The following is an 11580-nucleotide window of genomic DNA, read 5'->3' on the forward strand; positions in this document are numbered from 1 at the left end:
CAAAGGCATTTCTGGGGCTGTCCAGGGACTCTAGAAAAGGGGCTAAGGTATACATTGCTTTTGGTAGAGGGCTGCACATACACAGCTGCAGGAAAGTGAGAGAGGAGTCCAGAGAAACACCACAGGAACTAGCACAGAGTAGGAGAAGCAAGCAAAAAAACTGACAGAACAAGGCTCGGAGAACAATTCAGCAAGGGAGTTTTGGGGTGAGATCTGGGTATCTCCTTGAAAGAGACAAGGAGAGGGCACAGACACTACCTGCTGTAGTAGATGAGAAAAGGACCTTGAATATTTTTGTAAATTGGAAGGTAACATCAAAGATTCCTAATTCTACCATCAATTTCTTTAGTATAAACAACCCAAAGGGATTTGGACTGTGAGCAGCAAAGGATGAGGCCTAGACATTGAACTTTCAAGTGACTAGATACACAGTAAAAACATGCAGCCTTATTAAGACCAGCATCTCTTCCAGAGAACTGGAAAACAAGTTTGTTTTACCTAATTTTAAAAGGCTCAGATAGTAATCTGGGCAAGTTAGACCTTGCTCACCTTCTTAATAAATCAGCTGAAGAGCTCCTAGAAGAATCCTAAAGACAGCCCTGCAGGATTACGGTGCAAAGAAAAAGCATCCTCTATTGTAATTCTCTAATTGTATCAATAAAACAGTTAGCAGGAGAGAACTAGTGACCAACTTCTATTTTTGGAAGTCATCTAGCAAAGCTCTTCATGGTGCAGTAATGAATAATTATTGTTTGAGCTGCAAGAAGTACAATTTGACCATTCTGATCTATGACTGGGCAGAAAAATGGGAATAAACGAACAATTTTCCTCAATGACATAAGGTCAACAGCAGGATCCATCAAATTCCAACACTTGGATGTATTTTGTCTAAAATACATGCTAGTGAACTGGAAGAGAAGACAAGCAATACGGTAACAGTATTTCAAGTGATACCATTACATAGAAAAGCAAATTTTATACAGGGAGGTGATACCTTTTATTTGACTAAAGGATACAGCTGGTAGAAAACAGCCAGCATCTAGGCATGCTAACTCTCTTCCAACCTGCCTGTCTGTTTTCAATTCTGCTAGCTGATCAAATAAAAGGATAATAACATCTCCCCATGAAACTTGCCGTACTTGTACCTGTAGATAAAGATGTTTATAACAGCACTACCAGCAACAGTATTTAGGAGGAGGATTTTCAGAGGGACCTTGATGCTTCAAAACCTAAGGCAAGGACTAATTACAGAGGTTTATAAAAAAGACCATCTCCTCTACGCCTCCTGTGGGGTCCATTGCATCTTCATCTGAAACAGCCAATACTGGTCCCAGACACAGACCAGAACTAGAATCAGGCCCGAACTGGAAGGATCTCTGAACTGTTCCAGAGCAGCAGTGCTTCTATCCCTATTACTTTCATGATACACACTCTACTTAGATCATCACTGACTCTTCTTCTAACATAGGCTTTTTTAATATCACCTTACAAAAAGATGATTTTCCCCACATCCCTCCACTACTACATTTCTTTTGCAAGTAACAGAAGTAGTACTCAGGCTTCAAAACAGGCATCTGCCCCTTAGTAGAAAAACACATTATGTGCTGACATACCTCACCTGCAAGACGAATTCCCACAGCTCAGAAATTCAGTTCATTTATTTATTAAGCAACTAGTTAACTTTAAATTCAGCATAGGTAAAAACACAGCAAGAAGTGATAATTGGGACTTAAAGATATACTCAGCTCGTACTGAATACAAGCTTAAAATATAAAAATCACTTAGCAGGTTTTCTAGTTAACGGCTTAATTTTCGCTTCTGCTAAGCCTCTAGTTTAGTAGAAAGTATCACTTAGCTAGTTCAACCACTAGCTATCCTGTTGAGAAACTGTTGTTCAAATATCCAAGAGGGTTGATCAAGCTTTCTCACTAACTTCCAGAAAGCACAAAGCAGCTTTGTATTGTTAATAGCAAGGGTTGTAACCAAGAACCATTCGGGAAGCCAAGTATACTTCTTCCTGCAGCATTTCCCTGGCAGGAAAGCTAGTACCCAAATTTTGTTTCCATTCCAGACAAAAATTTACTCCTCTGTGGCCAGAACAGCAGAGTTCCATGAAAGGGGTACTAAGATAGAGTTCATCTTGTCTTCTAGGCAAGAATCTGGCTACAGAAGACATCAAAAGCTCTAGATTTTCATGGTGTGTTTTTATAGCTTGGGCTACTAATGGGCAAAAGAGCACCTAAATATACCTCATATTGATGACTCTTCCATTAATTCAGTATTCTAGGGGTACTACTATAGCAGGATTTGTGGCCCAATGCATATGCTATGGGATATAGCCAAATCTCTTTGCACTTGAGAGCAGATCTTCATTGCTGCAGGGCAGGTGTGCCTTTCCCTGAGCTCCTATAAGCATCTGAGGCACCTTTTGCAACAGCTGACTCTGGAGGCAAACTTACCTATGTGAAGGTCCCTTCCATTCAAAGACAGGGCAGGACTTCAACAGAAGCTCTGCAAATCAAAAAACCAGCAGGGATTTGGATAAAGACCAGAGTCCTAGGATGGTCGGTGTCTATGAACTATTGCTTAGAGAGCTGTGGCACTGTCCACTTACATAAGCTTTTCAAAGTCTCCACTCTGAACAAACACTTGGTCCAGCTATGTCTATTTGAATTTGTATGACGTTTGGACCCAGTTCCCTAGTCTGGAGTTGTCCCTCCTATGGAAAAGTTCATTATTATCATCCTGAAAGAAGCACAATCAATGCAGCCTCTTCTAAAAGGGGGGAACTGCAGTTTAGGCAGTGAAAGAAGTGAAAGGCAAGAAGAACACCCCCTCTCTTCGACACAGATAACTCCACCGACAGGCAGATTTTCCTTCTGGTGTGTATAACTAGACGCTTCTGATTCTGGTTTGCAAAGCTGAAGATGTACTGGCTAAAATATTAAAGCTCTCCATTCTTCTGCCCTCTTCCTGCTCTTTTAAGGTTATTTCAATAATCGACATGTATCCTCTTAGCCAAGGGAAAACAATACAGCCAGTCACTGATTCTGGCATAAAATCATCTTGCTGGGCAGCCATGTGTGCCAGCAGCTGCGAACAAGTGGCTACGAGCATCAGCTCTTGAACAGTCTGTGTTGTTAAAGCCTAGGGATAAATACACAGGCCCCCAAATGATAAGCTTAAACCGTACTAACAACTGTTTGAGAAAGAGTTCCTTCATCAATAATAGCTATTAGCACATCCGAGTCTGACTCATCTCTTTCACCATCTGTGACAACATGTCATTTGCGTTAATCCCTCATTTTCCTTGCTCCACATTCTTCTTAGCAGTCATGCTTCCCAGCTTGCAGGAACATTTGTCTGACCCTTCCCCGTAAAACAACCACCATCAACACATGTATTTAGATGAGCCACTGATCATAACCAAGAACACTGCACTGATTTGATATTGCCATCTTGGGAACGAATGAATTGAGAATTGCTAACGAATCACTAATGCTCAGTGATTATATCTTCAACAGGCAGTGATTGTATAGATGGGTCATTTCTGTGTGTACACAGTATTACTTCATTTTTTTTCATCCCTACCCTACTACACGCTTAAAAATACGTTCAGATAGCGAAAGTGTATCAGGTGCCCTCCTGAAAAGTATGGGGGCTAAACCACACAAATACTATGCATCAGAAAGAATTTACCAGGGCAACTGTTAAATGACAAAAATACGCCATTACCAGTGGTTTCACAAAACAAGCATCCTACTTTTAACACTTTAGATTTAATCCATACAAGAGATGTACAGAATACCTTTAAAAGGCAAATCAAGCAATTCGAATCCATCTCTGAATCAGAATCTCAAGAGGACAGCTTTGGGGCACACTAGGATTTCCCTCCGGCTAACCCATTCCTGTCCCACAGGTGATAATTACCTCTGTGCCTTTCAGTAAGGGCAAATAGAGATCTCTTCTCCACAAGGAGAAAACCCTTTTCTCTCTCAAGTTGTCTATCTGATTAACATAATAAAGTTAAATTCAGAGGCAATGCATCGGCCTGTATTTAGTCTCAAGTTTGTGGTTTCCATTTCAGGCTTGAAAATGTTCCTGTGTCCCTCCAGTGCATGGAGAAGCTGGTGACAGGCAGAAAACTTTCAGAATTAGGTGGAGAAAGGTCACATATGTTTTGCTGATGGCCCAGCAAAAAAGCAATATATTTCAGGCATCGAAAAAATCACTAGAAGGCCATAGAAAGCAAAGTTTTAGAGAACAGTTTCCAGTTTGGTGCTCTTAAAATAGATCAGCATTTGACAAGCAAGAGAGACAACTCTCTGCCATCCTCCTTCTCCTCCTACCTGCCGCCACTGCCAGGAGAAGCATGGTGGGAACACTGGCCTAACATTGCTTTTCTTTTCTCTACACAAGACATTCATCCTCTGTATCTCCTGTTGTTAAGCTCTGAATCAGAAATGGGCGCCCCTATTAAAGGGCAACCTACAATCTCACCTCTAAAATATTAAATATCACAACTGTCAGAACCTATTTCAGTCAGTTGAAGCTGTTGAGAGCAAATCCCTTTAACCACTTTGAAATCAAGGGCATGTTGGCTATGCAAAAAATAAGCCTGCATTTTGGGAAGGTAGGGCCTGCTTCTCAAAGAATCAGCACAGATATTCACAAGACGTTGGCCGAGGCACAGGCAAACAGTGCCATAAGGTGGCCCAAACCTCGTCCTTTAGCAACAGCTGTTGAGTCCTCGAGGTTATCCAAACCGTCCTCCCTCTCCTTTCAATCTTTTATAATCAGTGCCTTTCACGTCCAGCCCACACCTCCATGCTGTGGTGTTCACCTTGAGCAACACCATACATGTTCTGATGCCAGCATTTAAAACAGCACTTAGAGACGGCAGTAGCAGAGTACAGTAGTTTTCCTGAAACAGCATTTTGACTACTTTTTTTTTTTTTAACCACAGCCACAGAAGTCCATGTGCCGGATTGTGTTCGGTTTTCTTTTCCAGCTTCATACCACAGCTTCAGAACTGCATGTTCTCATTCAGCTGATCAGTGCTCTTACATCCTCCATTTAGGATTTTTATAAGTATTTATACACTGCAAACAAATTCAGTAGCCAAAATGGGACACACCAGCAGTTCAAGGAGAGATTAATTAAAGCTTGCCAAGCAGGGAAAACTTGAATACGGAATGGGAAGGCTTTTTCCTCCTCATCCCAGCACGTCTAAATGTTCACACAAGAAGTCTGAAGTCCTGTTTCAACCTCTGAGCGAAATGCAGTGGAGCCCATAAACGACTGTGCTGTATAATTCCAGTCCAGATTCAAACACGGCCTTTTAATTACGATTAGAAGGAAGTTAACAGTTTGATCAGATTCCTTGACAATGTCTATGCAACACTTCCTCAGTGGTTTATAGTTAACTGGCAAAGCTGGTACCGCTGCTAGGGAAAAAAAAAATCAAGCAATTTAAGAAAAAGGACTTAAGACTGAAATTTCTTTGCAGAACTGTGACCTTCAAGTGCCAGGCTGGCAGACAAACTGGCTTTTTGTGGCACTCTTGCTGCAATTCAGCCACATGGCATGTGACAGCTCAGCTAGGACTCGGAAGCCCCACACTGCTGCAGGGACTTGGGTGAAGGGGCCGAGGAGCTTGGTTTCTGCAGGGAAGCTCCCAGTGTAGAGGAGGACTGCTATGCCAAGCAGACCGCATCTCTGCCATGCGTCCCACTGATACCCACCCTGCTTCTGCAAGACCTCTGCACCTTTTCTGGCCTTACTTCCTACCTGATTTCTGCTTCCTTCCCATGTGACCCCAACATGGCAAAGCCAAGAATACGTGAATACTCCCCTTGTATAAGAGCACTTTACAGCCAAAGGCATTATCTTTGCAATTAGAGTGTGTGACCAGCATGCCTTTTTGTGCATCAGCTGACAACAGTCTGTAGAGGAGCATAAGCAGAGCTACGTAAAGTCTTCTCTAAATTCACCAGAAACCCTTCTGAACAGTATTATTTACACAATCAAAGATGAAAAAAATCCACATAATCATGGATTACTACTCACCTTTTAAAATTAAATTTCTGAACCATATTCCCAAACTTCTTACTATACTTGCTATATTTAGAAAGAAGGAAGTGAAAGAAGCCCTAAATATTACAATTCTTTTATCCCCTTTCCTTCCATGTTATATTGTTGCAGTGATTTAGAAGTTTACTTAAACATGCTGAGGAGCAACAAATGCAAAAGACCATTTGGCGTAACTGTGAACCCACTATTTCACATGTTGCATTTGGACTCCCATACAGCCTAAGTGAGTATGTACTTAAGTGAGACAGCAAGTATTTCACCAGTTAAGCAAGTAATTTCTTTCATACAGTCTCCAGTTTAACCTGGGAATCCCCACGCTAACAACTTTTAACACCAGATTGCTAGTATCTTAATCATTCTAGATTTAAAAAACACCTTTAAGAACCCAAGCATTTTCCTGCACTAATGGATGTTAAATAACCACAGAACCATCTAACTTAGACTATTTCCCATTTAACAGCTTGATGTCCTTCAATTAACGTCAGCAATCTACCTTGAAAACTGTCTATGAACTCTAAATTTTAAGTCATTCAGGGAAACAGAGCTTCTAGTCTATTTGCATGAATGTTATTAACATCCAAAGTAGCTCTAATGGTTCATCAAGTGCTTATTACTAGTTAGACTAAAGTAGCTGAAGCAGGTGGCTGTGTCAAAGATGAAAAAACAGCATGGCTTATACCCTATGCTGCTACTTCTCCATTCCCAGAAAACACTGTTTAAATCAGCCAGCCCCAGCTGTGTTCCCTGACTTCCCCCCCACACACCCCCCAGCCCAAGCAGTCCTACTGAACCGGGTTCGGCCATCATTTCTTTTAAATCTCATTTCCTTTTCTTTAGGAGCACACTTCCCTCACACACTCACTATGAATGAGAACAAACAGGTTTTCTTCAGCCCTTCTTTCCTCATGCACTCTAAGATTCTCCCAAAAACCTTTCCCAGAGATGATGTTAGCCACGGATACGTAAGACAACCCCGCTCTCAAGCACAAGTACAGCTGTCTTTCCAAAACTCTGCTTGCCTTTGCTAAACTTTCTCTCTTCTTTCTCTGGAAATACTCTGTCCCAGCAGAAGAAGGACATGCTTAGCATAAACTGCACTTCTGCTGCACTTTCCTAAGTAGTGGATACATAGTCATCTGGCTGGTGAGCCCTAAGATCTGCCTATCCTGTCCATCCAACCCACAGCAGGAGATGGAGTACAGGTCTAATGTGGACTGCCATGCTCTAACGACTGGAAACATCTTTTCTCCCAGCACCACCACGATCAGGAACTTGGAAAGGTGAGACAGACACATCGTAAGGGCAAAAAGGGCAGGCCTGGAGCTGGGAGTTGTCATGACATCAACACAGGTCTTCAGAGGCATTCACAAAACTGGAATCCAGCCCTTATTGCTGTAGAGACTGGACCATCCTGCTCAAAATATCGATACTTAGCAAGAGCTTCTAGTGTCCCCATAATCACAGAGTGAAGCTCTTAGGGCTTCTTTGGGCTCAGGTCAGAGCTGATCAGAGCCTCTTACTGCTCTAACTGCACAGCCTCCGCTACCTCAGAGGAGAACACACTCGTGCTTGGTGTTCTGGTGATCTGTCCTCCAACACCTGACAAACCAGCCAGAACAAGGGCAGTCACAGAACTAAGTGCCAACATTCATTTCCAAAGGGAAGAGAAAAGAAAAGGAGTAAGTAACACCAAGTTCAACAGCTAGTTCAGAGCAACTAAGGGGACACAGTTGAATTAACAAATATCAGTATCTGCTGACACCGAGCAAAAGCAGCAATTTTTCCATGACAATTGCTTTTGTGTCACGGCAAAAAATGCAAGCCAGGCACAAATGCTAGGCTGCTGAGAGGTGGTGAAGAGGGGTGAGAGGGGAGAGAACTTTACCAAAAGGAAACATGTCTGGAAGACTTGGACACAAACACAAGCATGCAAGCTTGGTGAACACTCTCCAACCAGTCACATGCCACTTCGAATAATTACCCTACATACTTAGCACAGTTACTCTTCTTTACTAAGAGTGCCGGCCTAGGAAAGCTGGTTTTGGCAGCCAGGTAAGAGATATAGAGCTCGCTCTACAGTGAAGTTTGCCTGCAGTCAGTTACAGCTGCAGCAGCAAGGACAAAGGCTTTCAAATTTGACAAGGAAAGCCATTTTGAGTCTGCACAACATTGCTCTTCATTTAAACCAGCGCACATTCTCATCGTACGTGGATCCTTCTTCAAGGAAGCTTTGAAAGGCCTGGAGTCCCCCTCAGCTGCACATGGGGAGAGACAGAGCAGAGCTCCAGAGAGGACACGTACCAAGCACAGCAGTACGGATGCAGCATGAGCCTGCCTAAAGCTAGTCATGAGGAAAACCCTGAGGACAAGGGTATAGTTAAGGCCGTCCTTCAGACATCTCCACGTAACCCTTCCCTTGGGCCCCCAGCCTGTGGGACACTGTCCCATTAGTAAGCTCTTTCCTTCAACCTGAGTAGAGGAAAATGACTTCCAGAGGTAAAACCCATGTCAATAAATGAGGAAAGAGGAGGGGAGGGAGACTGGCTCATAAAGCTCACCTGACCTGATTACTACCTTTGTATCAGCTTCTGCCAGCAAGAGACCAGATGAAGTTTACTGACCATTCAGATGTAATCTACTTAGTGCTATGCAACATGCCGATACATGTGTTTTTAAAAAAAATCAATGCTATGCACTATCAAAATGCATCTGTTAAAGAGACAAAGAATCCAATAATCAGGAGATACCAACAGTTACTGAAAAATCATAACCATGAGGGGAAGTTGCCTCTGTACCAAACTCCATTCAGTATTTTCACCAATGATCTGGCAGAAGACAAAACCAGTACTGCTAAAAATAGTGGACTGGTAAATAATACAGCAGACAAGGCAGAGAGAGAGGCATCTGGGCCTGTCAGTGTGTGCAGCCAACTCAAATAGGAGATGCAGTCATTCAACAAAACGCAAAGTCAGACACCTTCACCCATACCATGCAGGTCACATCTGGGTATGGACGAGGATTCAGAAGTCAGAATATACAGGCACTTAACACTCATTTCTAGTGTCACACTATGGCCAAAAGGGATTGCTCTTTTGTTCTACAAACTGGAATTAAGAGAATCTACCTCTTATGTGGCAATGGTGTTTATTCTGTGGTTTACAGATTCCTTAGGGCACTTGAGAAAGCAAACAAAGAGGGGAAAAGCTGTATACCACTTCTAAGAGATTCGTAGAAGTTATTGAAGAGAAGCCAGCTCTTAGGTGTTGGCTTAAATTTGCTCTGCAGGTGTCTGCACCTTCATCAAAAAAATTTTAAGGGTTTGCAGATAAAAATGATATGGAAAACTTCTACTATACGGCATTGGTATGCTCAATAGTGAGACTCTGCAGGTGGTTGGGGTGTCTGCATTTTACAAAGCAATACAGAAACACCGGAAAGGGTGCAGAAAACCACAGAAACTACTCCAAGAGAGAAAGTGTTTTACACTGAGAATCTTAAAGGGCTCAGTTGGCTTCATTTCTTAAAAATAACGTGAGAGGTAAGGCAATTACAACACACAAATCCCCTTCACAGGGAGGGACAATCAGCTATTAGAGGCCTCTTTAATCTAGCACAGAACAACCTAACAAACCAGTTGTTGGAGACTAAAGGCAAACTGAAAGCAAGGCACCTTTCCCTCCCACACCCTCCTTTCTAGTTTGTTTTAATTAAAAAGTGTCAGAAGTAGTACATCTTCTTATCTTCAGATCAAGTCTGGCTGCTCTTTCCCACTGTTATGCCTAAATCAAATACATATTATTAGCAGATACAATTCAGGAGACTCGGTGAGACACCAATACCTAGAATATCCAGGAAGACAAACTAGATGGATTTGTCTTTAAACTATGGATATGAAAATCCAGGCTTCAGCAGGTCAGTAAGTTCACAATAAGGTTGAGGGAACAGATGCGAATAGGGGAGAAACATGGGGATTTAAGAGTTTCAGCTGCCCTCAGTATTAATGGCAAATGAGCTCTTAAAAAAAAACAAACTTATAAATTACAGTTAGGATGCTTTTTATGTTTCTCTTCAAGATTTCAACTTACCTTTTTTTCAAAAGCCAGAGATTTAAGTTCTAACAAAAGCTAAAACTGTCTCTGATCACTTGCATTTACTGTTGTGTAGGACAACTGTCCTCATTAGATGTTCTTTTAATTCACTACTTCTGCAATGACAGAAAATGTATATACAGCATTCAGTGTAAAGATGAAACTCAAGGCTACAGAAACCACATGGTGGAAGAGACTTTGGAAAACACACAAAGTTTAGGTGAGACAGTCCAGCTGTTGAGAGAAAGTAATATGAGCCACAGCTCACAGCAGAGTTTGGGGTTGAGGTGTATTTTCCACAAGGATTTTGTCAATAAATGGGACAAGAGGTGGCTGGGGATTGGAAAAGTGATTGTTTGGTACTCCTCAGACACTGGTTTGAAGGTGGCAGACACAGAAAGGTGTTCCTGAGGGTTAGACTGGATAGTTTAAATTCTGAGTAAAAACTACTATTTAGACTTCTGGAAAAGCCACTGAGTTAATGCTGTGGTATTAAAATTATTCAGTAGTTGTGAAAAGAAATCCAAAGGAACAGTATGCACCAGAAGGGCCTTTTCTTGCTCAGTAAGCCACATCAATTATCCGGGCATTGGATACAACCCTCCCCCCGTAACAAACTGCCTGCAACACAGATGGCAATCATAGAATCATAGAATCATTAAGGTTGGAAGAGACCTCCAAGATCATCGAGTCCAACCATCAACCCAACAACACCATGCCCACTAATCATATCTGAATCATATCTTGATCATATCTGAACAGTATCAAAATCCCAAAGCTGAAAGGTAAAAAAACCCCACAACACCCAAAGGCTTTGCTTTCTCTGCTTACTTCAATGGGAAATGAGTAAAACTAACCACTCCCTTCTGCAAATCCTCATCCTCCCAGCCTGTTCCACATCCTCCCTCTCACAGAAACTCGACTCACCCAAGGGCTAACAAGAGGTTTGTCCCAGACAGACCTTTTTCTTACTGTCTGCATCTTTATTCTGATGGCTGGGATACAACAGCATCAAGTTCTAATCGTCCGTCTTAATACACACACGTGCTCCACGTGGACGCCACAGCCAAATATTCAGAGCAGGTTACAGACAAGCAAGCTGGTTCGTGCTGCATCTGCAAAGATCTGTCCGAACAGCAGCCCTTATGCTATCAGGCATAACTGGTTTGCAGGCCAAGGCAAGTCACTGCGTGCATCGGCCCAGGCCATCCAACACCCATATATGTTCACCAAACCTCAAGTCTGTTCCCAAAGTCCCCCAAGAACATTGAGCAAAATTCCTGTTTCCTCTTCCCCTTACACTAGATCAGTTTATAGGCCAAAGCAAGATTTCACATGGTCTAAGTGCCCTGAAACGCCGTGGTGATTTAGGAATGTCCTGTATAACAGCATACCACTT

The sequence above is a fragment of the Pygoscelis adeliae genome, unplaced genomic scaffold (genome assembly GCF_000699105.1).
Source record: "Pygoscelis adeliae isolate BGI_AS28 unplaced genomic scaffold, ASM69910v1 Scaffold22, whole genome shotgun sequence".
Taxonomy (NCBI): domain Eukaryota; kingdom Metazoa; phylum Chordata; class Aves; order Sphenisciformes; family Spheniscidae; genus Pygoscelis; species Pygoscelis adeliae.